Source organism: Tursiops truncatus, chromosome 17 (genome assembly GCF_011762595.2).
Source record: "Tursiops truncatus isolate mTurTru1 chromosome 17, mTurTru1.mat.Y, whole genome shotgun sequence".
In the NCBI taxonomy this organism is placed as follows: Eukaryota; Metazoa; Chordata; class Mammalia; order Artiodactyla; family Delphinidae; genus Tursiops; species Tursiops truncatus.
In genome coordinates this window covers 65,678,890-65,705,237 of record NC_047050.1, presented here as the reverse complement: position 1 = coordinate 65,705,237, position 26,348 = coordinate 65,678,890, and the positions used below count along the sequence as shown (strand labels likewise).

Below are 26,348 nucleotides of genomic sequence, written 5' to 3'. Positions count from 1 at the left end.
TCCTTTCTAATTTGGGAAGATTAGAGGAGATAGGGTAATGCAAAATACAAGGAATAACTTTAGTACTAATTACTGGGCTTAAAGTTAACAGCTAACTTTGAGTACTTAGCGTGATCTAAACAATCCAGGTTTTTCATTTCACATAATCTTCACTACAACCTAAAGCTAGAGGTAATAATATTATTCTCATTTTCTAGATGAATAAACTGAGGCTTCAGAGAGATTAAGAAATTGCCCAAGATCATGATCTATTAGACACCAACATCACATAATTCTCATCATTCTCCATGACTTGGTAGTACAGCCTGAGAGTCCTGAAGAGCAGAAGAAGGCTGCAATCTTTGCACCAGCTTTGAAACAGGTTGGGGGATGCTCCTGTGTCTGTGGGATACTTTAAATTTGGCTACATGTTCCCATGCCTCAGAGCTGACACATCTGATTGAAAATGCTTCAATGGACCACACATGGCAGCCAACTCTTTTCAGTCTCAGCAGGGGAAGGGGAACACTCATATTTAATTAGGCATCTTCCATATTCAAGGCTGTGCTAAAAACTATGTATTTTATCTCATTTTGCCCTTATAATAATGCTGCATGGTAGGTGCTTATATCCCTATTTATAGGTATGAAAATGGAATGCAGAGAGATTATTTATTAATTTATACTATGCTACTATGGTTTGATTTATAAAGATTCAAAAAAAGACATTTCCATGCTCATTTAATAAATGAGGGAATTATGAATATAAACATAAAAAGTCATAATCCTGGAAAATATGAAGAGGGGAAAAGATGAAAACCAGAGAGTAATTTAGGATTGATGTAGATATCATTGGTTCCTATATTGTTATTTAAATTGAGTTCCAGACAAACCTGTGAGCTTCCTGGTGGCCAGGGCAAAATGGAAAACATAATTTTGTTACATGATTTGCCTTGTCCTACGTGGGGGTATATTTCAGTACCTGGGAGCAGCAAAGCTTTTGCTGGAAGACAAGATGCTTGTTTGCACAGAATCACAGAGTTAGGAAGAAGAGGGAATGCTGGCATTGGAACCCACGTCTGCCTATTTCCCAACCCTACCCCACTGCTCTACAAAAAGCTGTCTCCTACTATGTCTTGCTTGGGAAAAGGGTATATTTGCTCTGGTTTCTGTCAATACAGCTTTGTCTTCAGCACTCACCTTGCTCCAGTATAAAGTGGTTTGTCATTGGCAGGAAGGAAAGATGTTAAATTTTAATTCCTTGTGTGGCATAAATAATGTGGGCAGGTGTACGCCCCCCTTTAGTTAACACAGGCATGTGGAAGGATAGGGCTGAAGGACAGAGAAGGGGAAAAGGAAGAGGTGGCACCTAATGGCAGGTACCTTTATAAAGGAAATGGGCAGATGTGTAGGGATGTCGAGGGCAGTGAAAGGGGAACGTGCACTATGGAGAAAAAGGGAAGGAAAGAAAGAAATGTAAATCAATGGCGGCATCTGCAGTAGACCTGCTCTAAGGAGAGAGAAAGATTACAAGCAGGGAGACCTCTAGATGTAGATTCCAAATGAGGATAGCTGCCCCCTCTGGGGACGGGGGAGGGGCTCAGCACTCTGCCCTATTGTTCTCCATTAGCTTGAGAGCATGGTCACCAATTTTTCTCCAACACATCCTTCCCACATCCCCAGCAGAGAATTCTGGCTGTCTTAACACCACTTGATGGCTCAGGGCGGAATGAACTATAGAGCTGGACACATCTGATTTGATTCGAGTCCCAACTTTATTATTCTAGCCTTGTGCAAGTCCCCAAATCACTGCCCCTCTTGGATCTCCCTCTCCTCTCTCGTGCTGTGGATATAACCATCCTTGGCTTCCAAGAAAGGTCAATCAATTTATGTAAATGGAAGGCTTTGGGAAGCTGCATGTCGCGATGCCAGAGTAGTATAAAGAATTCATGATTGAGCTTTCTCCAGGATTTCTGCTTTCCATGAGAACTCTGCAGAGCAGAATTAAGCCTTGTGACATTCATGCAAGGAGTAAGCAAAAAATAAAAGAAAAAAAGAGAGGCAAGTATTAATATGAATGAGAAAGCCAGTCAGTAAATATGGAGTTGGCGAGCACAGCAGACTTATCTCTTCTCTCCGGGACCTTGCATTCAAGTGAGCTGAGCTCCATGTCAGGTGTCTTACAGACTTCATTCTTACAACCCAGTAAATTACCTACTATGAGGTAGGTATTGGGATTCCCATTGTACCAATTAGAAAATGAGGTTTAGAGAGTTGACATGACTTTCTGAAGCGAGTAAATGACAGAGTCAGGTCCAACCCCAGTCCATGCTATATTTTTCACCATCTTTCAATCCAGGAAGTTATTCAGAGATGCGACCAAACGCTAGCCACTAAGCTTCCTTAAATAGGGCTTGAACTCTGGCGGGAGTTAATGGCCGAGTACACAATGACATAATAATGAGAAAAGACACTGACCAAGATAAGATTTGAAGAGCCTCCTGTCAGAGTGTCCACTACTGTTCTAGGAGGAATAGAGAAGAGTATACAAGACCTAGAATATGAAGCTGGCTGGACTGCCTGCCCGCCTGGGATGGGGCCACTGCTAGCACTAAGAGTGGCAGGCAGATGGAGGGAAACTGAGAACAACCCTGAATTTTCTATTGGGATTCCTTATGTTTCAAAATAACTTCTCACATATTATCCCATTCAGACCTGCCCCTTCCTCCACACACCCCTCCACTGCCCTACTTCAACCCTCATTATCAGTCCCTGGGGTTCCATTCATAGCTCAGCTTCCTACCTCCTTCTCTGGGGGTGAGAGGGAGTGATCTCTGGAAAGGCAGATCTGACCATGTTGCTCTCTGACCAAATTCCTTTGATGACACCCCATTAGTGTCAGGAGAACAAGAGTCCAAATTCTTTTCATGCCATCTGAGGGCTCGCCTTACTCTTTCTGCCTCAGTTCCTGCACTTTCTCATCACCTATTCAGTGTTGTTTCTACTCTGCTGAGCTCCTCACGTTTCCTTGACATTCTTTGTTTTTTTTTGAGAAAGAAAAATTGATACTTATTGAGCCTTTTTATGTGCCCGGCTCTGTCCATGCATTTTCTCAATACTCCAGTGGAAGCACGGAGCCCTAACCACTGGACCACCAGGGAATTCCCACCCTCTTCGTTTCAGTGTAGTCCACAGGGCTCAGGTAGGTTAAGCAACTTGCTACAGGTCATACAGCTGGTAAATAGCAAAGGCCAGTGTCAGAACCAGTTCTGTCTAACGTCATAACCAGCGCTCTCTCCTCCACACCTTCATTTTTAGTTCTGTCAGTTCTACTGAGACATATTCATTCCCTTGACATTCTAAGCACTCCTGCTCTTCTGGGCTTTTGCCATTTCCTTTGCCTCCATCCATTCTCCACTTCTTTTCTCAATTAAATCCTATTTTCCTTTCAAGTAGTGGTCCCATCATCAGCTGTTGGGATTCTTCCAGTCAGAATCAGTCACTCTCCCCTCCGTGCTGCCACTACACTTTGTTGACAGTACTTGCATGTTAACTTGTAGCATGGGCTACTGGTTTATAGGGACTGAACATGGAAGCATGTGTCTGTCTAGCTCATTAGCATCCCTGAGGTCAGGGCCTCGGTCTTTATCACCTTTATGTCTCCAGCACTTGGCACATTGCCTGGGACATGGCAGAGGTATGACACTGTGGAAGCAAATGGGGATTCACTCTATGAGTAGAAACTAGAAACCACTTTAGTTATTTCAACAGGCAGAATTTAACAGAGTAAACTGGTGAACTGTGAGTGAAGTGTGAGGGCACTGCAAAGGCAAAAAAGAAAAAAAAATAAGAGTGAAATAATCACAGGAAGCAGTTATTAATCCTAAGTGTGAAGGAACAAAAAGGAGGTTGGGGGTCATCAGATTTAAGAAGTTTGGAAGAGGGAGGTGAAGAGAAAGTGCTGCCTGGCTGGTACTGGTAGGGACATGATGAGGCCTTAGAAAAATAATGCCTTACTGGTGGAGTTGCTTTGAGAATTATATGGGAAAATCAACGTAGGAAGGTTTAGCACTGTGCCTGGCACATGCTAAGTCCTTCATAAAAGTAAACTCTTATTGCGCAGGGTTACGGAGGTGCTCCTGTGTGTGACACAGAGGGCTTTGGGGGCAGGCAGGATCTTGTTGATTCTCGTGGTTCCACCATCTTGCCTGCAGGGTTGGGCTGACATGAAGATTATAGATAATTTGCGTAAATAACCCAGAACAATAACAGTCCTGGAATAAATGGAAACTCCATTCTTTCAGTGGCTCAGCAATCCCCACTGCCACCTCCCCAAACAAAACAAAACAAAACAAAACACTGGAGTCACCTTTGGCTTCTCTTTCTTTCATACGTCACAGATACCAACCATCAGCAAATCCGTTTGGCTCCGCCTTTAGAATATGTCCACGATTGGCCCACTTGTCACCACCTCTGCCATTGTCTCTCTAATCTCACCTGGGTTACTGCAGTTGCCTTCTCCCTGGTCCCCTGCCTTCACTGTTGCAGCCTAGTCTCCACCCAGCAGCCACAGTCAGTTTGGAGAATGCCAGTTAGATCAAGTCACTCCCCTGTGTCCTCCCCTGGCTTTGCAATTCGCTCCAAATAGAAGCTGAAGTTCTTATGGGGGCTTATAAGGGCCTCTGCGAGCTGCAAACCACAGCCAACCCCAGTTCCAACTGATACCATATGTAGCCTTTACTTACTGCCCTTCTTTTTGCTCATCAGACATCTTAGAACACCTCAGAAATTTTGTGTTTGCTGTCTCCTCTGCCTGCAAGTTTCGCTCCTCTGATATTTGCTAAATTAATTTCTCATGTTGCTTGAGTCTCTGCTCAGGGACTACCTTGTTGATGAGGCCTTTCCTCACCACCCCATTGAAGACTGTGTGTTCCTCCACCACTGCCACTATCACTGTGCTGAGCCCTGTGCCTCCCATCCCTTCTTTGCTCTAATTTGCACTGACCATGACCTCACCCACTGAATATATGAATAATGACTTGGTGACAGATACAATATATTGTCCCAAAGTCCTGGGATTGAATCCTGCATTATTGCTTTACTAGCTGTAAGGCGAGCTGTGAACATTGTGCTCAACCTTTCCTTGGCAGAGAAATACGGACAAAAATACACACTTACAATGTTCTGCCTACCTTTATGTGGCTGGCTGTCTTGTGAGAAGTAAATGAAACACTGTTTCCAAACAGTTTAAACAGGTTGCCTGGCGTACACCAGGAATCATTAATGTTAACTGTCCTCCACATGATTCGATGAATTCCATTCTATTTGGTTGACAAGCATTAATTGAGTTCTATTTTTAAGTTAAAAAATAAATTTAGAGTTTCCCTTTTAAAAACCTTACAAAATCAGAGTGTGAAATGTGAATATTTTACTTAGAATAAAAAAGAAATCACAACAAATCACACAATAAATGTGACATAATTACTGTCAGAGAAGTCTACGAGAAATAATATTTTAAATAATTTTTAAACACAACTTTATACTTTTTCAGGCTGTCTCCCTTTTGATCCCCCCTGCTGATGACAGTGATTTCTCAATATCATTTTCCTTTAGGGCACTGGAAGCTAACTGAGTCTTTCCTCTAGCAGGGCTGACTGGAATTTGTTGTTTATTTTTGATAGTTGAGACGCATAAGACATTTGACCTCACTCACACGGAGACATACTATTTGTAGTATGGCTGGAGATTTGTGCCCTAAAACATTGAAATTGCTGATATGTTTTATTTTATGTGGTTTTAATCAGAGAAGAAACACATGCAAGATGCAGTTATAACTGTATCTGCTGTGAAATCTGTAAACCGTATCACAAGAGTTAGTCTACGTTGACTGGGCATCTTGATGGTTCTCCATGACCACCTGGTCTTTCATGGCTGAACTACTCGCAATTTACCAAATAAAGGCTTGTCTCTCATGGCCCAGGATTGTACTAGAAAGGATTATCCTGAGGTGTGGAAACCTCAGAGGGACTATTTGAAATATTGTTTTTTGAAAAAGTTTCATACAATGAAGATGCCATGATTTGCTCTCTCTCTCCTCCCATCCATAACAAAGAGATGTCTTTTCAATACAACTTGATTTTTCAGTTTAAAAATGCTTATAAAATGTATAATATTTCAGCTCTATTGCTCACTTATATTAGTAGTATTAACAATTCTGATATAGAAGAGTGAAGGAATACTCATTCATCTCAAATCTATGTAGACAACTGTCTGAAGTTTTTAGAACCAAGGTTATCAAACTTTAGCAGGTACCAGACTCACCCAGAAGGCTTGTTGTAACAGAGATTGCTACACCTTATCCCCAGCGTTTCTGATTCAGCAGGTCTGGTGTGGGGACCAGCACTCTGCGTTTCTCACAGCTCCCCAGGTGAGGCTGATGGTGTGGGGACCAGCACTCTGCGTTTCTAACAGCTCCCCAGGTGAGGCTGATACTGTTGGTCTGAGAACTACACTCTGGAAACCCCTGATCAAGAAGTAAAGGAACCGCTGAAAGAGAGACGTAGAAGGCTCCTTGAAGTCAAACCCGTGTTAGGAAGTTCATACATGATTACTTATATGCTTTATTCACAAATGTGTCTCTTTAGCCCTTACTCAGAGCTCTGAGTAAAAGAGTCCTGTTTTTAGACAATTATTTTATTACCAATTTTCCTAGCTTCTAGATTATCAGAATACGTGAATAACGGGAGGCACTGGCATTTACTGGAGAAGCACATTTGTGAAAACACCAGAAGAAAAAGGGGTGCCTGAGAGTGAGGGGGAAAAGTGAGAAACAAGGTGAAGCAGACTTACAAAGTTAAAATATTTAAGTGCCTGCTCTGGTTTAATAAAGGGACGATTAATCATGAATACTTTATTAGCTCTCGAATTTTGATGTCCAGAATAAAAGCCTCTGGCCACATGTGTCTATTGAGCATCTGAGATGTGACTGGTCTGAATGGAGTTGTGCTGTGTATGTAAAATGCATGCGGGACTTTGAAAACTATGAAAAAATGTAAAACGTGCCATTCATGATTTTTAAATACTGAACACGTGTTGAAATGATAACATTTAGGATCTATTAAGATCTATTATTAAAATTAATTATAATCTGTTTCCCTTGACTTGTTTTAATATTATTTATTTATTTATTTATTTTCCATTTTTTTCCCTTGACTTTTCTCAAACATGGCTTCTGGAAAATTTAAAATCACCTAAGTGGCTCGCATTCGATTTCTACGGAAAAGCACTACTTTGGAAGGCATCAGTATATTACAGCGTTTGCAGTATATCGGTACTAGCCTGAGGAATAACAGCAGGACGGGGGGCTGCTGGTTCAAGCCCGCTGAATTCCTTGAGAGCAGAACGACTTATTTGCTGGGTCTACCCCAGGGCCAGAGCCTTTCAGTGCGTGGTCCGTGAGAAGTATTTATTTTATATTTCTTGAAAGAATGAATATATAAGTGAATGGAAGAAAGAGTAAACATGTTTGAAGTATTCTGCTTAAGAAAGTGGGAGAGTGCTTTCAGAAATATTTCCAGCAGAAGTGGGTAGGATTTTAGAATTCTTAGTCTTGTTACAGTAAGCTTCGGTTTTCTGAAAAATGCATGAAGGAGAGGTGCCTCATTCTCTAACAATTCAGGATGGATGATCTGCTACGGTCTTTAGATTTAAAATGCCTCTTTCCCTCCAAACAACACATAAATATTTAAATAACAATTGTACTGTAACTTAGTAGCTCGTGAATCATTTATTGAATGTACTTGGATTTGACATACTTATCATACTTGAATTAAGAAGTGGTAAGATACGAAGTGAAAAGTCCTGGGCTTAAAGCTCAGAAGGTTTGAATTAGAGCCTCTCAAATCTCCCATTTATTAGTCACGGATGCCCCAAAGTCACGCAAGCCTTACCTTACACAAATGGTATCTTAGGTGCATTGTTCCCTAAAGCACATGCTAAGGTTTTAGGTGTGCAGGATTTTTTTGCTCAGTGCGTGCAAGCACAGAATGGTCTTGTGTCCAGGTGCAAACTAAAAACATGAATGCAAGGTATGAAGAGGGAGGAGAAGCTGTCCTTTGTTCTGTTGCTGTGAAGTTTCTTGCCGCTTCAGCCTGTATTAGTTATTCAGTGCTGTTTCTGGGTGAGACCCTCCTTCTTACATGACAGTTAAGACTGGAGAACAACCAGAAACATGTATGTAAAATAGCTTTGCTTAGAACTAAATCTGTAAACAAGGATGAAATATGGAGAAAGTCAACACACTTCTTTCATTATACTTCAGTAGTGAAAAATATTTTGAATACAGTATATTAAAAAGATACAGTGTCCACTGCTGCTTTGTTCAATATGGTAGCCACTAACCACATGTGGCCATTTAAATTCAAATTAGATGCAGCAACATGGATGGACCTAGAGATTATCACACTAAGTGAAGTGAAGTCGGGCACAGAAAGACAAATATCATATGATATCACTGATATGTGGAATCTTAAAACAATGATACAAATGAACTTATTTACAAAACAGAAATAGAAAACAAACTTATGGTTACCATAGGGGAACAAGGAGGGAGGGATAAATTGGGAATTTGGGATTAACAGATACATACTATTATATATAAAATAAAAAAACAACAATGACCTACTGTATAGCACAGGGAACTATATTCCATATCATGTAATAACTTATAATGGAAAAGAATCTGAAAAATAATACATATATATATATATATATATGTATCACTGAATCACTTTGCTGTACACCAGAAATATTTTAAATCAACTATACTTCAGTTAAAAAGAAACTTAAAAAACCAACTCAAGTTGGAATTCGTTAAAACAAAAGTAAAATAAGAATTCAGCTCTTTAATCCTATGAGCCGTGCTGTGAATGCTCAGTGACTGCATGTGGCTAATGGCTACTCTGCTACACGATGTGTGGAATGTTTATTTCCAGCATCAAAGAAAGTTCCACTGGACGGTGCTGCTTTAGGGTAAGTGGTTCTTTTAACTTAACTAAGCTCTGCTTCCTTATCCGAGAAAAGGGAGGAATAATAATTCAGTCTTTCGTTACATCACCAGAGTCCTGTGAGTCAAATGTCCATAAAAGTCCTATATGAATGCTACACAAAGGTGAATTATGACCATTATTGTGATCAGTGTAATCAGTGGAGGAAGGTTGGTGTGAGAATTGCTGGTAGGCAGCTGGCTGGCTGTTCACTGTGTACAGAGCATAGATCTTTCCTTGGTGCACCGGCTATATTTCGGCTGACTGTGTATACATGACTGGACTGGACATCTCTTTTGTATCATCTTACCTCCTCTTGGTCTACATTTCCTACTCTACCCATTGCTGCAGTAACCAGCTACCATTCGGGTCAAACTTAACAGGATCTGGCCTCAGCTGCACCTGAGGCTCTTACTTTCTGCCCTGGAGTGCCTATGACATGGCCAAGGTGAGGTTCCTGAAGGCACCTGCGCAGACATTCTGGAGCATATGCACCCCTGAGAGCATGAGAGAGCTGGCAGCTCCTGGGATAAGCCTTGGCCAGTGGGGGATGGGAGCAGGCGGGTAAACATTCCCCCCATCTGCCCCTCAGGTCGCTGTTACGCACACACTGCACAAGGCTGCCCTGGAGGGAGGAAGCAGGACTGAGCTGCGGATGCCCACAGTGCTGACCAGCTCAACCGGGCGCCCTGGACAGGCTTTTCTTCATCCCTGTTTCCCTCTTCACAATCCTTCTTCTGTTCCTCGGGGCCACTTCTCCAAAATAAACTCCCTGAAAGCCCTTGTCTAGGCTCTACATTTCTTGTGGGGTTGAGAGGGGGGACCTAGGTTAAGATAAGGTTTTGAGGTGATATACTGTTTTTCATCAAATTTTCTCAAGGTCATTTGAGTTTCAGAATTTGAACGAGTTGCCTTAGTATTGCCTATGGCCTTGAAACCAAGGACAAAATTAGTCATGTCAGTTAGCCTGCCCCTTTTCACTACCTCTGCAAAGAGAAAGGAGGTTGTAGTGATAGGAAAACGCAGGGATATTCAATAGTCTCCATGACAACCTCAATCCCCTACTGTCATATTAAAGTCCGCAAGTTTTCATTGATGTGATTAAGATGTGCCCGGTACTGTGCCTGGCAAAAAGATTTAATAGGAATAGAAGATTTGTTTCTCACCCTCTGGGAGCTTATAAGCAGTATTAGTTCTTGACCTTTGATGTTAGATTGTTCTTTATCTCAAACCACATTTTATCTCATATTGCTTCTTATTTTGTAAATACTTATTTAGAAAGTAGACTGTAAACTTAGTAAGGGTAAGAACTATACCCTTTCACTCAATATTTTGCCCCAGGATGGGGTCTGGCGCATAGAAGGTGCTCAGTAAATATTTTTAGAATTAATGACTAATAATAGTATTTATTGACTTTTTACTTTGTGTTAGGCCAGGGGGTGACAAACTACAGTCAGTGAGCCAAATCCATTGAGGGACCCATTTTTAATAAATCAAATTGTATTGGAACACAGCCATACTCATCCATTTCCATCTTTTAAGTGGCCGCTTTCAAGCTACAGGGGCAGAGTTGACAGTTACAACAGAGACCACATGGCCCACACGGCCAGACATATTTACTATCTGGCCCTTTATTGAAAATTTTGCCAATTTCTGTGTTGGGTCATAGGGTCTTAAGAAGCTAAATTTTCCGTGTGTGCCACGACATGGAAAATGTTGGGAAGGTCTGTATTAAGCCTCCACCGAATGGAAGACACTGTTCTAGAATACTACATACGAAGGTGCAGAAAGAATAGCCTGTATACGTAATTTTAGCTATGGAGGAGAGAGAGCTAGGAACCTTTTCAGCAGGCCCCAAACAGGGACATAGACAAGCCTTCTACGCCTCTTGGGGTAGTGTCTTCCTGGCCTTGGCAGTGGGTAGGAGAAATCATTCTTTGTTTCTTTCACAAATCCCCTTCTCAAAACATCTGAGTTCTAATTAAATAAAATAATCATAGTTACCAATTTACTGAAAGAGAGTAAACTCCATGTGTCTATTTTGCGTTGTATCTGTACTGAATCCCCAGATTGTGCACAATAAATGTCTATGGAATTAATGGAATTCTCACCATATTATAGATGAGGAATATTTCAGTCAGGAGAAATAGTCTTGTTTATTGAATATACAAAAGCCATGGTCAGTGTCACACAGCTAGTACATAGTGGAGGTGGATTCAAACTCAGGAACACCTGACTCAATATTTTGATTCTCTGCTCTATAACCTGTCACTAGGTACTGGGCTCTTGGCCACTAGGTACTGGGCTCTCAGCTCCTTCATCATTCTAGGGCTTTCTTTGCTCATCCAGAAAATGGGTGCAGAGTTGAGAACTAACTGAATGATTGCTAAACGTACTTCTTAATTTTGGAATGTACTGAAGCCATAGGCTATTGTCTGCAGCCGTGAACTGAAAGACTGGGTTGGTTTAATTGAGGTGGGAAAACCATTTTTAAAAATAGGGAAAAAGTGAAGGAATTGCACAGTGGCCAAGCAATGTAAACAAATGAGTTCTGTTTTATGGAGCTTCAGGTCCCCATGCCACAGCTAGGTCAAAAGTCACTTGAGTAAGACTCAAAGGTCAACTTAACCAGAAAATAAAATATCAAATTGACCAAGTGGAAGAGACAAAGCCCCCTTTGCTTTCGAACTAATACCCTCTGTTCGGAGCTGGAAAGGGCTTATCTCAGTTGCTTCATACCACAACAGCACTTTGCATGGGTTCTCTTTGGTTTTTCCAGGGCAGTAAATCTTATCTTTCTTTAACCCATGCTGTGTTTTCTTAATTATATTATTTTGTCTTTTAATTCTAAGAATCCTTTTCTTTCTCTGTTCATTTTGAAGTTCAAAGGCAAGCTCTTTAAAATCTTCTACAGTCAGGTCACCTTATCTGTGACCTACCATCTCATCAGTTTTATTGTCAACGCAGCAGTGTGGCTTCAGATCACATGGTTTATTTTTACTTTTATGTCTTGATTTGCCCTGGGCCATACGAGTCATTCAGAAAAAGGTGGCCCAGGGACATGCAGGCCATTCTCTTCCCTTAATTCCCATAATTAATTGCTTTTTAATCGGTGGCAATGACTCTGGTAAACGAGCCTGCCAAATATTTGCTACTCCCCTTATGAATCGTTCTGCTTTGGCCAGTGAACCCACACACTTAGTTGCAGATGCAGTGTGGTGGGCTGGCTTGGAAATAGCAAGCCAGACCTTGATCTTGCTGGGCTGTAGAGGGTTGTTCTGAATTATGACGGCTTTTCTGATATACCAGAGTTCTTGTGCTCAAAAATTGTGAATGAAAAAAAAATCGCGAATGTATTTCAACAAACTTTTTTTGAGCAGTCATTAATGCATTTGTCTTCAACTAACATTTACTGCGTTTTTTATTTTAAGTGCTAGGGCAGGAGGATAAGGCAGACAGATTACACTTCTGCCTTATGGGCACTTTAGTACAGATAGAAAATATACAAGAAATAAGTAATATGTACATGAATAAACACATAAGTGAACCGTGATAAGTGAAATATGAAGGAAGTAAAACAGGATGATGAAACTGAGCTGGGATGTGATGTTAAAGGTAGACGGTCAAGTGGGCATCGATGAAGTGATGACATTTGAGTACAGATTTGAGTGATAAGAAAGAGCCAGGTATGTGAGAAACTGGTCGGGGGTAACTTGGGGGTGTCCAGGCAGATAGCATGGTGGGCATATAAATTCTGAGGTGGGAAGGAACCTGGTGGGTTTGCGAAACACAACAGAGCTCGGTGTGGTTGGAGCTGGGTGAACATGGAGAGCAGTAGTTTAAGATGAAGCAGGAGAGGTGGGCAGAGGAAGATAATCCCTTGTGTAGCATAGGCTCCAACTCTGTGTCGGAAACCAGGCTGGGTGCTAGATGCTGGGGCTATAACGACCAAAAACACATTTGTGGACCAGATCACTTGCCCTGAGGGTCTCCCATCATTGCAGGTATAAAGCTCCTCCCAGATCCAAGACTCCTGTCACTGATGCTCCAGGACTTGTCCAATCACACCCCCCATCCTTTTCTCCTTAGTCACCATCATAGACAAGTGCTCCCAGCTAGTTCTTTATCAATGGACATGCCTCTAGGCTTCCCAAGTCTGATCTATCCCCGCCTCTCCTGTGCTTTTAAACCCCTGTGCTTCCCTGGAATTCACAGTGAAGAATGAACAAATCCTCTGATGTCCCAAACTTCCTCTCTAAAAGGTCCCATCACCTTCTGGATCTACATAAAGACTTTCTGTCCCCCAGTGAAGCAGCTTCCCCACAAGCCTCCCACTGGTGAGTGTTTTAGCTTGCACAGCCCAGACACCTCAGGGTCTGAGGGTGAGGGAGTTATCTCCCTTTGCCCGTGGTGTCTTTTTCCTACTTCAAAAATTCCAGCTGCTTTGAAGCACATCATTAGACTTTTTTACCCCAAATTATTTGGCACAGAGGAAGTATTTCCAAAGTGTTGGCTTTAATTATATATTGTATCATTTTATTTTTGTTTTTTTGAGCAGTGGGGGAGAGATGTAGTTAAGGGCATAGACCTTGGAATCAGATTGCCTGGGTTGGATCCAGGCTCTGTAATTTACTAGTTGTGAGATTAGAACAAGTTAACTAATGGCTCTGGGACTCAGTTTCCTCATCTTTAAAATGTGGCTAGGGTAGATGTGAGAATTAAATGAGGTAATACATGAAGTACTTTGAATGGCGGTTGGCATATTATGGGTGCCGTATAAATTTGTTATTATTTTGTTATTAATTGAGTGATGGCTTGGGCATCTGGGTTGCTTCTTTTCTTCATGTCTGCCTTATATAATTTTTGGCAGATTCAGCATCCATGAAGGTGGGCCATCTATGCATGACTCTGACCTTTCAACCTTTGGCCTCCTCAGCTCTAACCATTTCTTCCTCCATCGCATCTCAGCCACCTACACATGGCCACACCCTAGACTTTGCCATCTCCAGCAGTTGCCTCCTCTCCAAAATCATGATTTCACACATCCCACTTGTATACCGTTATCTCCTCTCCTACTAGTTTATTCACTCCAGCATTTGCCCGCCAGAGACTGACATCATTGATCTTAAACCCATTCACCCTTCTGCAGCTTTGTCACTATCTCTTTCTCCCCCTCTCATCCTCACTTCTCTCATCATCCGGCTTATATTTTATGGTCCATCATTAAAATTACTCCCTTGCAAAACTCCCTGTCTTCCTTTCTTTGCTCTCCTTTGGCCAATCCTGCCTAGAAAAACCCCTGGATAAGCCCAACAAGTCACTTTGTCTGAGCTTGCTCCTGAGAAGTTGAAAAAAATCACAATGTTGCTTAGAAGACTCACTTCAAACATGTGACCACGAAGTTCAGATGTGTACAGAGAATACCTATCAGAATCCTACATTCCTCTATCAAATTCACTTGATCGTTCTCTGAGATGACTGTTGTACATCTTCTCTCCCCTCACTGGCACTCCTCCCTACCAGCTGATGTTTTAGTTTCATACTTTACTAAAAAGACAAAAACAGACATTCCCTCCAATATTCCCTCTGATTACCTCCACTGATTCCACGACCCTGCCTTCATTTGTACCTTCCCTCCTATAACAACTGAAGATCGGTCTCTACTCTCCTCCAAAACAAACCATTCCTCTTGCTCTTTGGATTCACCCCTCTAACATTTTCAAATACCTCATTCTTCTAATTATCTCCACTGTCAATCTCTCCTCTGTGGGATCAATCTCCTTGGCACACAAACATCTTTTAATATCGTTTATCTTACAAGAAGCGTAAAAACCTTGACCTGAGCCTGGGGCATCTTGCCAGAGAGCTTCTCCTGGCTCCGCTGGATCCATTCTTGACCTTTCTCCACACTGCACCCTGCCTCAATGGGTTCCTTGTGTTTGGGCTTCTAGTTGGATTTAGTGACCAGGCAGCCTCTGCAGGATATTGGAGAAAGACAGGAGAGTAGGGTCAGAGTACTGACTACCCTAGAAACTGCCTTTTAAGTAGAGAGCTACCGTGCCATCCCTTGAAGTTACCATGTCCTGTATATATCTTCATAGGCAGTGCCTTTAGAAATAACCTCTCCCAGGATTAACCTAATTTGACTGTGCCGTCTATTTTCTGTTGGAACCCTGCCTGATAAGATCATCCTTTAGCTACAGCCCCATTTCTCTGATGTAACAGTATTCTGGGTTTTCTCGTATTTTCTAGATGTACCCTCTCAGTACCCTTGCTGGATACTCCTCTTCCTGAAATCTAATGACCTCTACATGTTGAAATACCCCAGGACTTTATCCTCACTCCCCTTTTCTTTCCTCTATCCCTTTTCCCTCATGACCTCATCTAGTTCATGGCGCCAGATACCATCTATATGTATTAATTATTTTCAAATTCACATCTTTAACTACAACTCACATTCTAAGGTACATACATTTATGTAACTACGGAATGGATACCTTCACTGGGAAGTCCAGTGGGCATCTCACACTTCACCTGGGCAAAATGGTACCAGTGATCTCATTCGCTTCAGTCTCCCCAACAAGTCTGCCTCTCCATAGCCTTCCCCACCTAGGATAAGACTACTACAATCCACCCAGCTTCCCAGGCCAGCAGTCATCCTGAATTTCTCTCATTTCTTATATCCCACATGCAACCCACCAGTAAGTCCGATCTCCAATATATCCTAACTGCAACTACTTTTCACCATTTTCACTGCAATACCTGGAGTCCAACATGCCATCTCCTCTCTTCCAGGCTCCTGAAACAGCTTCATACCTGGGATTCCTGAACTACTTTGTATCAGTCCAGTCTTTACCTTGCAGCTAGAAAAATCTTCCTGAAGCATAAGCCACACCCATGCCTTAGAGCTGTCTCACTGCTCTCAGGATAAAATCTAGACTTATTATCATAGTCTGCACAGCCTTGCTTGACATAGACCCTGCCTTCTTACATGGCCTCACTCTCTCTTCTATCCCCACTCACTCACCAGGTTTCAGATACGCTATCTCTTTGTCTATCCCTTGAACACTTCCAACTCATTCCCATCCCTGGGCCTTTGCTCATGACGTTGTCTTCTAGAGATGCCTCTTATGATCTTCGTCTGGTTTGCTTCTTCCCTGAACTAAAGCAGTATTCCCTCCCCACTTACTCTGTCACATCACCCTATTTTATCCTCTTCATAGCATGCCTCAGTGCCAAAAAGTATCTAATTTATTTATTTGTATATTTGTTTATGATCCATCTCTTTCCACAGCTGAGAAGACAGTCATTACACAATTACCCCAGCTTTGAAATCTGTACCTGGCCCATGACATCTGCTCAATAGATATTGATAGAATAAATGGATGAATGTAATAACTCAAAGAACATAGAATTAAAAATAGTGGTAAATGTTATGAATGAAAACAACAGGCGTCATGAAAGCAGTAATTGAAGAAACCTCCTTAGGACTGAGTGGTTAACAAATGACTTTCTGAGGAAATGACATATAAGCTGAGACCTGACATGTGTGTCAGGTGAAGTATGGGCAAAGAACTGGCCAAGCAGAGGAAAGAGCATGTGTGGGTGACAGAGGCCATGAAGAACTTGGTGCTTTAGAGAAATGAAAGGTCAGTATGACTTGAGTGGAGAGAGGGGCCATGAGATGATTTTGAAGGTGTAAAGTAGAGGCCATTTTATGCTGGGACATTACAGAAATGTGGGTAAGTGCTGTGAAATACAGGCATGAACAGAGGGGGAAATGTCCAGGGAAGGGCAGCTGCTGAGGTTGGAGGAGTGAAATTCAAGGAGGACCTCTCAGAACCCGTGATATAGAGGCTGAGACATAAAGAATGTGTAGGAGTTCATCTGAAGGATGGGAATGGAGAAACAAGGGGAGAATATCACGGAGGCATATGCAAGGGCAAACAGGCGTGAAAGGAGAAGCATCTTCAGGGAACCACAGGTATGATGTGTCCAGAAAGGCATGTCTAACAGGAAAGTTCTTGTGACTGTCTTGCTCTACCTTTATATCTCTAACTCACAGCCTATAGGTAATAAATATTTGTTGAGCAACTGAATGAAAGAAGGGGAGTGTAGGAGATGAAGAGAATTAGTATGAGTATCTAGGTCATGAGTATCCTTGTGTACTTGCTAAGGATATAGAATTTTATCCAATAAGAAACAAGAAGTAATGAGGACTTTTAGGAAATAATTGACATGATGAGATTGAAAATCAGTAGATCTAATATTTTCTCACAATTTTAAAGAGGAGCTCACTTACTGATTGACTAAGGAGAAATTTAGCACTAATCTACTTGATTCACACACTCACAACTGGCTGAAAATAATGTTACTATGTATCTTGAGCCTTGTGATAATTTTCCAGAAGATATTGGGTTCTATATTCTAGGATTTGGATTTGGAGTTCAATTTCAAGCAAAGTTTCCCTTTGGGAAAACTGGGAATTAAAAATGGTCACTTTTATAGAGTGGTAGTGTATATATGGACATATATACACTACCAAATATAAAATAGATAGCTAGTGGGAAGTAGCCGCATAGCACAGGGAGATCAGCTTGGTGCTTTGTGACCACCTAGAGGGGTGGGATAGGGAGGGTGGGAGGGAGGGAGACGCAAGAGGGAAGAGATATGGGAACATATGTATATGTATAACTGATTCACTTTGTTATAAAGCAGAAACTGACACACCATTGTAAAGCAATTGTACTCCAATAAAAATGTTAAAAAAAAAAATAACTACCCCTATTCAGTTCTTCTTTTCAGGATGCAATTTTTTGTCATTAAAATCCTGAACAGAGACATGCCTCTGCAAAAAAAAAAAAAAAAAAAAAAAAAAAAAAAAAAAAAGGGTCACTTTTAAATAGAGCATTGTTTCCTAACATGGATTCTTTTGGTCTCTAAGTGTTTGTCACTGCAATAAGAAGGGTTTTGAGCTATTTTAAGTATTTCAAAAGCGCAACACACTTAGCAATGATTAGGCTGTACATACTAATTAAATTTCAAGGTTCTTCAGTATTTGCCGAATTATACCAATTCACTACGGTGACACTGATGAGCAGGAGTGGCTGTTCCATGTGGTGATAACCTCTTTGCTGAGTAGTGGCCCTGTGTTAGGACCCACATCTCCCCAATCATCTTTGGAGGACCTGAGATCAATTTGCATGAAACACTGGCCACCAGTCATTTCTGGGAAAGAACTCATCCCAAGGAAAGTTTTAGTTAAGGAGGTCAAGTTCAGGCCGATGCAATGGAGGGTTTTTGAAGGGAAGGCAGGATTCAGAACACAGGGCTATCTGGGTAGTTTAACAACTTAGTGATTAAGAGACAAAGCTCCGAGATGATACATATTTGGACTTGAACCGCTTGCCAATTCCTTTTGGGTGACTTTGAGCATTTGAGCAATTCTTTAGAGCTTCAGTTTCCTCATCTGTAAGACTGAAATAACCATGAGAACTACATAAATTTGCCCTAGGGAGGAGATTATACATGAAAACTATTGCTCTAAGTTCTCCATAAAGAAAAAAAAAAGAGTGGGCTATAGCCCATCTTGCCCTTCCCAGCTCCTTTCAGAACTTCAACCCTTGTCCACATCCACAGCCTGGTCATCATCACACTTAGTTGCAATATGACTACACAGATGTCCCACTCACTCAACCTCTGTGCAATGCAGCATAGATCCTGGGTGTAACACGGATTGCTAAAGGCAGTGTGTGGTAGGCAGAATTCTAAGATGACCCCCATTAACCCTTGCCCGTTGCTGATCCTCTCCTATTGAGTGTGAGCTGAACTTGTGAGAATGATGATATATAGCAAAATGAACTTAACAGTTATAATCAGGATCCTTATCTTTTGAATTAATCAAAAGGGAGATTATTCAGGTGGGTCTGACCCACCTGAATAAAGGGCTCTGACAAGAGCCCTTTAAATCTCGGTCTAGAGGTTAGGGACAAAGTCAGATTCAAAGCATGAGAATTATTTAACATAATGGAGGCTTTGTTGTTGTCTTTTAAGATGGATGGTACACGTAGCAAGGAACGTGATTGCCTTCTAGTTGCTGAGAGTGGCCCTCACGTGACAGCCGGCTAAGAAATGGGAACCTCAGTCCGATAGCAGCAAGGGACTGAGCTCTGCCGAAGTCTAAATGAGCTTTTGGAAGAGAACCCCAGCTCCAGATGAGATGAGCTTGGCTGCACCGTGACTTTGCCTTTGTGAGACCCTAAACACAGAACCCAGCCAGGCCACACACAGACTTCTGACCCACATAAACTGGGAGCTAACGGAGTTGTTCTAAACTGCTAAATTTGTGTCCATTTGTCATGCAGCAATAGGAAACTAATACACACTATTCTTCTACCTAGAGTTTCAGAGTAATTAGAAATATAAAATCATCTCACTGGGGGCTTTTTGGCACCTGGAAGGACTTCACTGTGGACTGGCAGAATACTGTAAACCCTCATTTATGGGAGTCTCCCAGAAAAATGGGGATTCATGAAAAGTTGTATTCACTGACTATCCCCAATCTGATAAATCCTGGTAACATTTGTTAACTATGCAATCATTACACGTATTAATCATGCAGGGGACAGATACCACCCTCACCTCAGGTAATGGGGAAGAGTTTTGTAAAGTGACTCTATGCAAAGGTTTGGAGAAACAGACATGAAAGAGTGCAGTATCCCAAGGGTTAGCAATAGCAGTGAGCTGTCAGTATCCCCAGGTCTGGAGAGCAATTCCCTGCACCCAGAGAGAGGAGCTGAATGGAGAAGGCTGCTTCAGTAGAGAAACGGAGCCATCAGAGCAGAGAGCAGTGGGCATGGGTGCGGTAGTGGCTGGGACTCAGTAGCCTGAGCTCCCTTCCTCTGTCCACTGACCTCTGGCAGCTCACAACCAGAAGTCAGAGGGTGACGAGCTTGCATCCACATTGGCCAGGTTAGCAGGATGGACAAGTGTACAGAATGAATCTAGAGGGGCAGACAGAGAGTATCTGATGGATGAATTAAGCTCTCACTTCTACACAAGATGCATGCCTCAGAAAGCTAGTTTTTGCCACGTCTCCCACTTGGTCTCCCGTGACTTCTGCAGGCAGTACTAGATCCAGGACACCGTCTTTGTCAGCCTGTGACACAGAGAACTGCACATGTCGGACTGAGAATGTCCCAATGTCCTTTTCCCTTGGAGGATATTCCTGGAAGGCTCTGGCAGGCCCTGTTTATCATGTTCCTGAGAGTTGAAATTGTAGTTAATTTTTCTTTTTAGAGAGTTTTGGATAGTTTGTTTATATATTTTTTTCCTTCCCACTCTTCTTGTCATTGTCCTGTTCCAGGTCTCCATAAGAGAACTTCTTGGAAATTCAAGATTACGAGAGTTGGGGAGGTGTTGAACACAAGTTGGTGGAACATAATATGAGAATTTAAAGTCTCATGTTAAAATTAAATATTAAATATGAGAATTAAAATTGTCATTAACTCTTCTGCTAGGTCCATAAACAAGTGAATTAAGCTCTATTCAGAATTAACACTCAAACCCCCTTTAAGTATGTTCAACTTTGTTTTCTGTACCTGTAGATTGAGTTAACCCCACCTTAGCAACTGAATATTATATTTTCATTCATTCAATAACTATATTTTAAATACCTATTTTTTGCCTGTTCTCTGTTACATTGGAGTGGTGTTGGGTAATGGTATATCAAGAAAGGGGAGAAACATGGTTTCTGTCCTCAGACAGTTTACTAAAAACCTGGTGTCTCCTAGGTTCTGGATTACTAATTTTCCTGACAATGCACAGCTAATTCTGGGACTTCTCTCCTGAAATACATTAACAAGAATGATAATAAGAGTTAATATTTAGCGAGCATTTTCTCTATGCCAGAAACTCTATTAAGCACCCTATATTTCATTTTCTTTTTAAAATTCAAATAATTCATATAGATAGTTTAAACATTCATGTAACACTATAGGCTTATAAAACTCAGGGGCCACTATTTTTAAAATCACCTGACCAGGTCCTCTATTTATCTCCTTATTTCCTGATAACAAGTTTATATTATCATTTCTTAATTTTTCAATTTTAGATTATATATCTTTGGCCTCCAATCTGGAAGATAAGGAATTAGGTCTCTTAAATGCCACAGCACTAAACCCCTCTCCTGGTTCTGCTATACCAAAATCCAGTGTTTAAATTTGTATATATGATATATTCTTCATGGGTGAGCCACCGTGTGCTATTATGACATTTTCTCTCTTTTCTCTTTCCTTTCATGTTGGTGTGCATTACTGGAGATAAAAATTGCCCTACATTTTCATTTGTTCCATGTAACCATCACAAATTCATCCACAAACTTCCTTCCAGGTGGCAAAACTCTGCATATTATTGTCAAATGCATTAAGTAATATGTCAGTTAAATTTTTTTCCCTTGGAGACGTCCTCCTGGAGCCTTTTTTCTCCTGATTCAGTCTCATCGTGTTGCTTTCCATGCTGGCTACATCAGTGACCTTGGAGCTTGTCTTTAACATCATCTTAGAATTATCTCCACCACCCACCCCCCGCCCCCCGCCCAGGCTGTTTCTCCTGTTTCCTCCATCTTTTTCCCTGGCTGACTTTCTCACTTTGATGGAGTATGGCTTCCAACAGCTTACTGAGTAAGGTGGTCTGGTAGGCAATATTTTGAGACCTTGAATGTCTAAAAATATCTTTATCTCCTTAAACACTTGACTGATAGTTTAGAGGGTTTTGGGATCCTAGGTTGGAAATCACATTTGCTCTGGTGTTTGAAGATATTATTCCATTGCCTTGCAGTCTTGAATGTTGTTGTTAAACCCAATGTCATTCTAATTCCTCATCCCTTTTGGGTGATTTTTCATTCTTTTATTGCTGCTAACTGGACTTTTCTGTGCTAATATTCTTAGAAGAATGATCTCACTCACTCCTCACACCAGCTATGAGACAGGTACTGTTACTGCCACCTTCTTAAAGGTGAAGAAATGAGACAGAGAGACGTCAGGCTAATATCCATCAAGTAGGTGCGACAACTGACATTTAAACCTGGACCAGTTCTGACTTCATCACCTGTGCTCTCATTATGATGTCCTAAGACTCTGCATGGAATTCAGGTTTAACACCATGCTTTGTCTAAGGCCATTTCAGTTCAGTTTGGACCCTCCCCTGGGTCCAAGTCGACTGCTGGGGCAGAGCTTATGCCCAGTCAATGCCTGGCTCCCCTCATGTCTCCTATTCACCACTCTGCTGTCTCAGTATTCACTGGGGCCCACTGTGTGGTGACCACGACGTCCCTGGAAACGGACTCCGTTCAGAATCTGTGTTTTCCACCTTTTAACAAGCTCTCTTTTCAGACCTCTGATATTTGAAAATGCAGGAGTCATGCTTACAGTATTTTCCTTGAGCTGTATTTGTGTTTCATATTTCTGCCACATTCTATAAGCGGACCGTATTTACGCTTCAGTGATCTGTTGTCTTTTCCTTAGCTATAGATCATGCTTTTTCTTAATTTGACACACATTCAAACAACCTGAGATGAATTTTTAAAAATGTCTCTTCATTTTACTCATGGGTCTCTAGCTCACATTTATATCTTGAGTTATGAAGGATCATATTTAAGTACATATGGAAGGAAAGAGTGTCACTGTCAGGAAGTGTAAAAAGCAATCCAGGATCTACCAGCTACTTGCTGTTGACCTTGGGTAATTCATCCAACCTCTCTGAGTCGTAGCTTCCTCATCTCAACAGTGGGTTAATTAGCCCTATCCTCCCTCCTGTTATGTCTCAGGGAAAAATGAAAAAAAAATATGGGAAAATATCCTGAAATTCTACAGTAGTCTTTGTCACACTGTCATACATGTACAAGCATTAAAATTTTGACCAAATCCACATTATAACTACACTATTTAGTAAATACCTTTGAATTCAGCTTACTTTTTGTCTTAACTTACATACATTTATTTATAAAGGGAAATTAGTGGAAAGGAAATAAAGAGAGAGAGAAATGTAGGATGGATCATGGCCCAGAGAGAAAGAGTTGCTCAATGTATGTTCTAGAGAAGAACAGACAGGAGTGAATCTCTGACTTAGGGACCAATTTTCCACTGTATTGGATCAAAAGGTGGGATGAGTGAGGATGAGGGAGACCTGAGGCAGTGGGTTGACCCACTGAAGGAAGCGAAATCTAACCCGAAAGGGGAGATTGAGGAAGGGAGGGACAGGGACTGAGAGGTGTGGGGTGTCTGTGGCTTATGGCTGAGTGGTAAGATGAGGCAGTGTTGGTAGGAAGAGGCCTTGACTGAGGAAGAAGAGTTAGGGGTTTAAAGAAAAGTTTGGTTAAAGGAGGTCATATAAAGGTCAAGGTTGAGGGACTGGGGGAACCTGAGGAAACCTAATGCTGGTTTGGTAATGAGGGGGTGTTGAGAGAGTTAAGGGAAGGGGTGCTGATGAGGGGTGGTGAGGGATGCTGAATAGGACTTAAGAAATCGAAGTTGCCATGGTGATGCTACAGCAGGATAAGCCAGGGTACCTGTTTGGAAGTGGGCAGGTTATTGAGGAGAGGTGGTAATGGAATATGTGTCCTCATTATTTCAAGTTTCATAGGTTTTCTTCCTGGGACTGCACTCTAAGAGCAGGGGTGGCCATGAACAAGTGCTAAAAACACGCAATGTATCACACATGTCCTACGTTAAATTGTTTTGTATATTCGATACTACCATAGGTATATGTACCACACTCAGGAAATACCTCTTTTAAGCATTCCCCAAATATTTGGAATTATTTATAATTAGCTCTTCAAACACACTTTGACTTTGCCATTCTCCTTCATTCTTCCCTGGTAGACATATCCTGGTATCTAGCAACTCAAAATGATCCCATGGGCGCAGTTGCCTAAGTATCGATATGGTGGCTCAGGGGGCAGGTAGAGGATTGGCCTTGGTAAAGTTATAAACTTGTTGAAGTTCAAACTCAGAATACCTTTTAACATCTGGTAATCGGAAATCCTCCCCCCTTTGGATTTTCATTTGGGCCTTTCTCAAAAAAGTGAAAAGTTCTTGTTCTCACAACTTTGGCTTAGATAGGAGAAGGTTTGAAATAAATGCAGTGGAAACAGTTACATCATAAACTATTTCAAGACCTGTCCTAAAATGGGAACTCTGGGAAATAGCTCGGTGCTCCATCTTGCTGGATTCCTACACTGGAAAGCTGAGGACAAAAGAGGATTAAGTGTCCTAAGCATTATCTTGGGATTTGCGTTTCATGCCTGGGAGGCCCACGTCCACAGTTCTGCCCAAGCACAGGAAGATAGCCCCAGCTCTAAGCCTGACCTATACATCTCTGGCTAGAGCAGGGTCACGTAACAGGACATTGGTCATGGATGATTCTGAGCTGTTGTATCAACAGGGGGAAACAATGAGAACATGGTTTAACAAGAGAGAAAAAAAACACTCCTGCAACTCTCCCTATTTTCCCCTTTTTTCCTTCCCTTCCTTTCCTTCTCCCAAGGCTAAGATTTAAATTTAAATTTGGGCTCCTTTGCAGAATCCTGTAAAAGTCTGCTTATTTAATATAAACCTAACCACTGTGCTTTTGCATATCCATGATCAGTGCTTGGGCTGAGATGGTAAGGTTCTGAGGCTGGAGGGGAGGTCAAAAGTCATCAAATTCAGTCCCCTCGCTTTGAAATGAGAAACTTACAGGCCAGAGGGGTGCAATAACGTGCCCAAGGTCACCCAAATGGTTTGCAGCAGCATCAAGCCTGGGTTGCAGTTCCTTCCCTCCATCTGTTGTAAATCCTCTTGGACAGGCTTTGTGGCAAACTACCAGGGAAGCTTATTGGAAAGCAGTTAAGAACGTTAGACCGTCTGCAGATGTGATTTTAAAGGTTATTTATTTGTTTTACTGCGAATCATGACTTCCCCTCCATCCGTCTTCTTGTTCCAGGGCCAGATTCTGCCCTTTGATGTTCTTTGTGGCATTCTCGTTGCCTTTGGCCTGAATCAGAAGTAGGGCTTGACCCAAAGCTACTGGTGCCTTTATTTGCCCTCAGAGGACTTCCCCTCCCCCCAGGAGGCTCTGAAAAATCGGCTTCTTAGAATTACTTTCTACACAAGATGTGTTTTGCTGTGTTTGTGTCATAGAATCTTGGAGCTGGAGGAGACCTCTAAGGTCATTAATCCAACCCCCAACCCAGTTCAGGTATGTCTTCCAAAAATTTCCTGGCATATGGTCACACAGTCTTATGACTGGGAGGTACATTGGGGACCAAAGAATATCTTGGTTTCTCTTTGTAGGTAAAGAAGCTGAGATTCAGAGAGGTGAAGTCATTCATCCCCACGCAGGCAGAGGAGCTAGAATTGTAATTCTGGCTTCTGACCCTGAGTCTGTAGCTCTGTCTATTGTGTCATGCTCCCCTTGATTAAATGCTTCCAATAATTGTTCAGTGAGTCATCTGTGTATTAATTTGTTAATCATCATTAACGTACTAAGCCCTTATTTTGCCCAGTACTAATAGTTTAGGCAGATTGACAGTGCAGCAAGAAGAAAAACCCATACCTTGATGTCTTTATTCCCTAAGACAGTCATTCTTTTGGAGGTTGTACTAGTTTTCTTATGCTGCTATCACAAATTATCACATACTTGGCATTAGACAACACAAATTTCTTATCTACGGTTCTGGAGATCAGAAGCCTGAAATGAGTCTCACTGGGTTAAAATCAAGGTGTTGGCAGAACTGTGTCCCTTCTGGAGGCTGTAGGGGAGAACCTGTTTCCTTGCATTTTCTAGCTTCTAGAAACTGCCTCCACTCACTGGCTCTTGGCATGATCCCTCTCTCCATCTTCAAAGTGCATCACCCAATTCTGACCCTTTCTCTTTTGCCTCCCTGTCTCCTTTATAAGGCTCTTGTGATTACATTCAGCCCACCTGGATAATCCAGGCTAACCTCTCCAGCTCAAGATCCATAATTTAATCACATCCGCAAACTCCCTTTTGCCATGTGAGGTAACACAGTCATAGGTTTGTAGGATTAGGATACAGCCAAATGTGGAGGACTATTATTCTTCCTACCACAACTCACACACAAAGCAGTCCAGAGATGTCACCAATAGATACGAAAAAGGGAAGTCTTTGTGGAGAACTGATCCTTGAGCCAAGTTGTCAGGGATGCGAGAAGTTCGCCTGCCAGGACAGGTGACATTGAGTGTGACAAGTTGAAACAATAGTATGTTTAAAGCTGCCCAGATATGACACTGAGCACATCGCACTTCTAGGGACTGCCCGGTCGCTC

At 41.8% G+C, this 26,348-nt stretch overlaps 1 protein-coding gene and 1 long non-coding RNA gene across 3 annotated transcripts in view; one reads left to right on the top strand and one right to left on the bottom strand.

Annotated features, from left to right (window-relative positions):
* LOC109549455 (uncharacterized) overlaps positions 1-26,348 on the top strand; it is a 55,228-nt gene that overhangs the window by 27,260 nt on the left and 1,620 nt on the right. The gene's annotated exons all lie outside the window — the stretch shown is intronic.
* LOC109549456 (uncharacterized) overlaps positions 10,929-26,348 on the bottom strand; it is a 663,670-nt gene continuing 648,250 nt past the window's right edge. For both annotated transcript variants that reach the window (XM_073794754.1, XM_073794753.1), the window contains one exon: positions 10,929-14,997. The gene's annotated coding sequence lies outside the window, so the exon portion shown is untranslated. The remainder of the gene's footprint in view (positions 14,998-26,348) is intronic.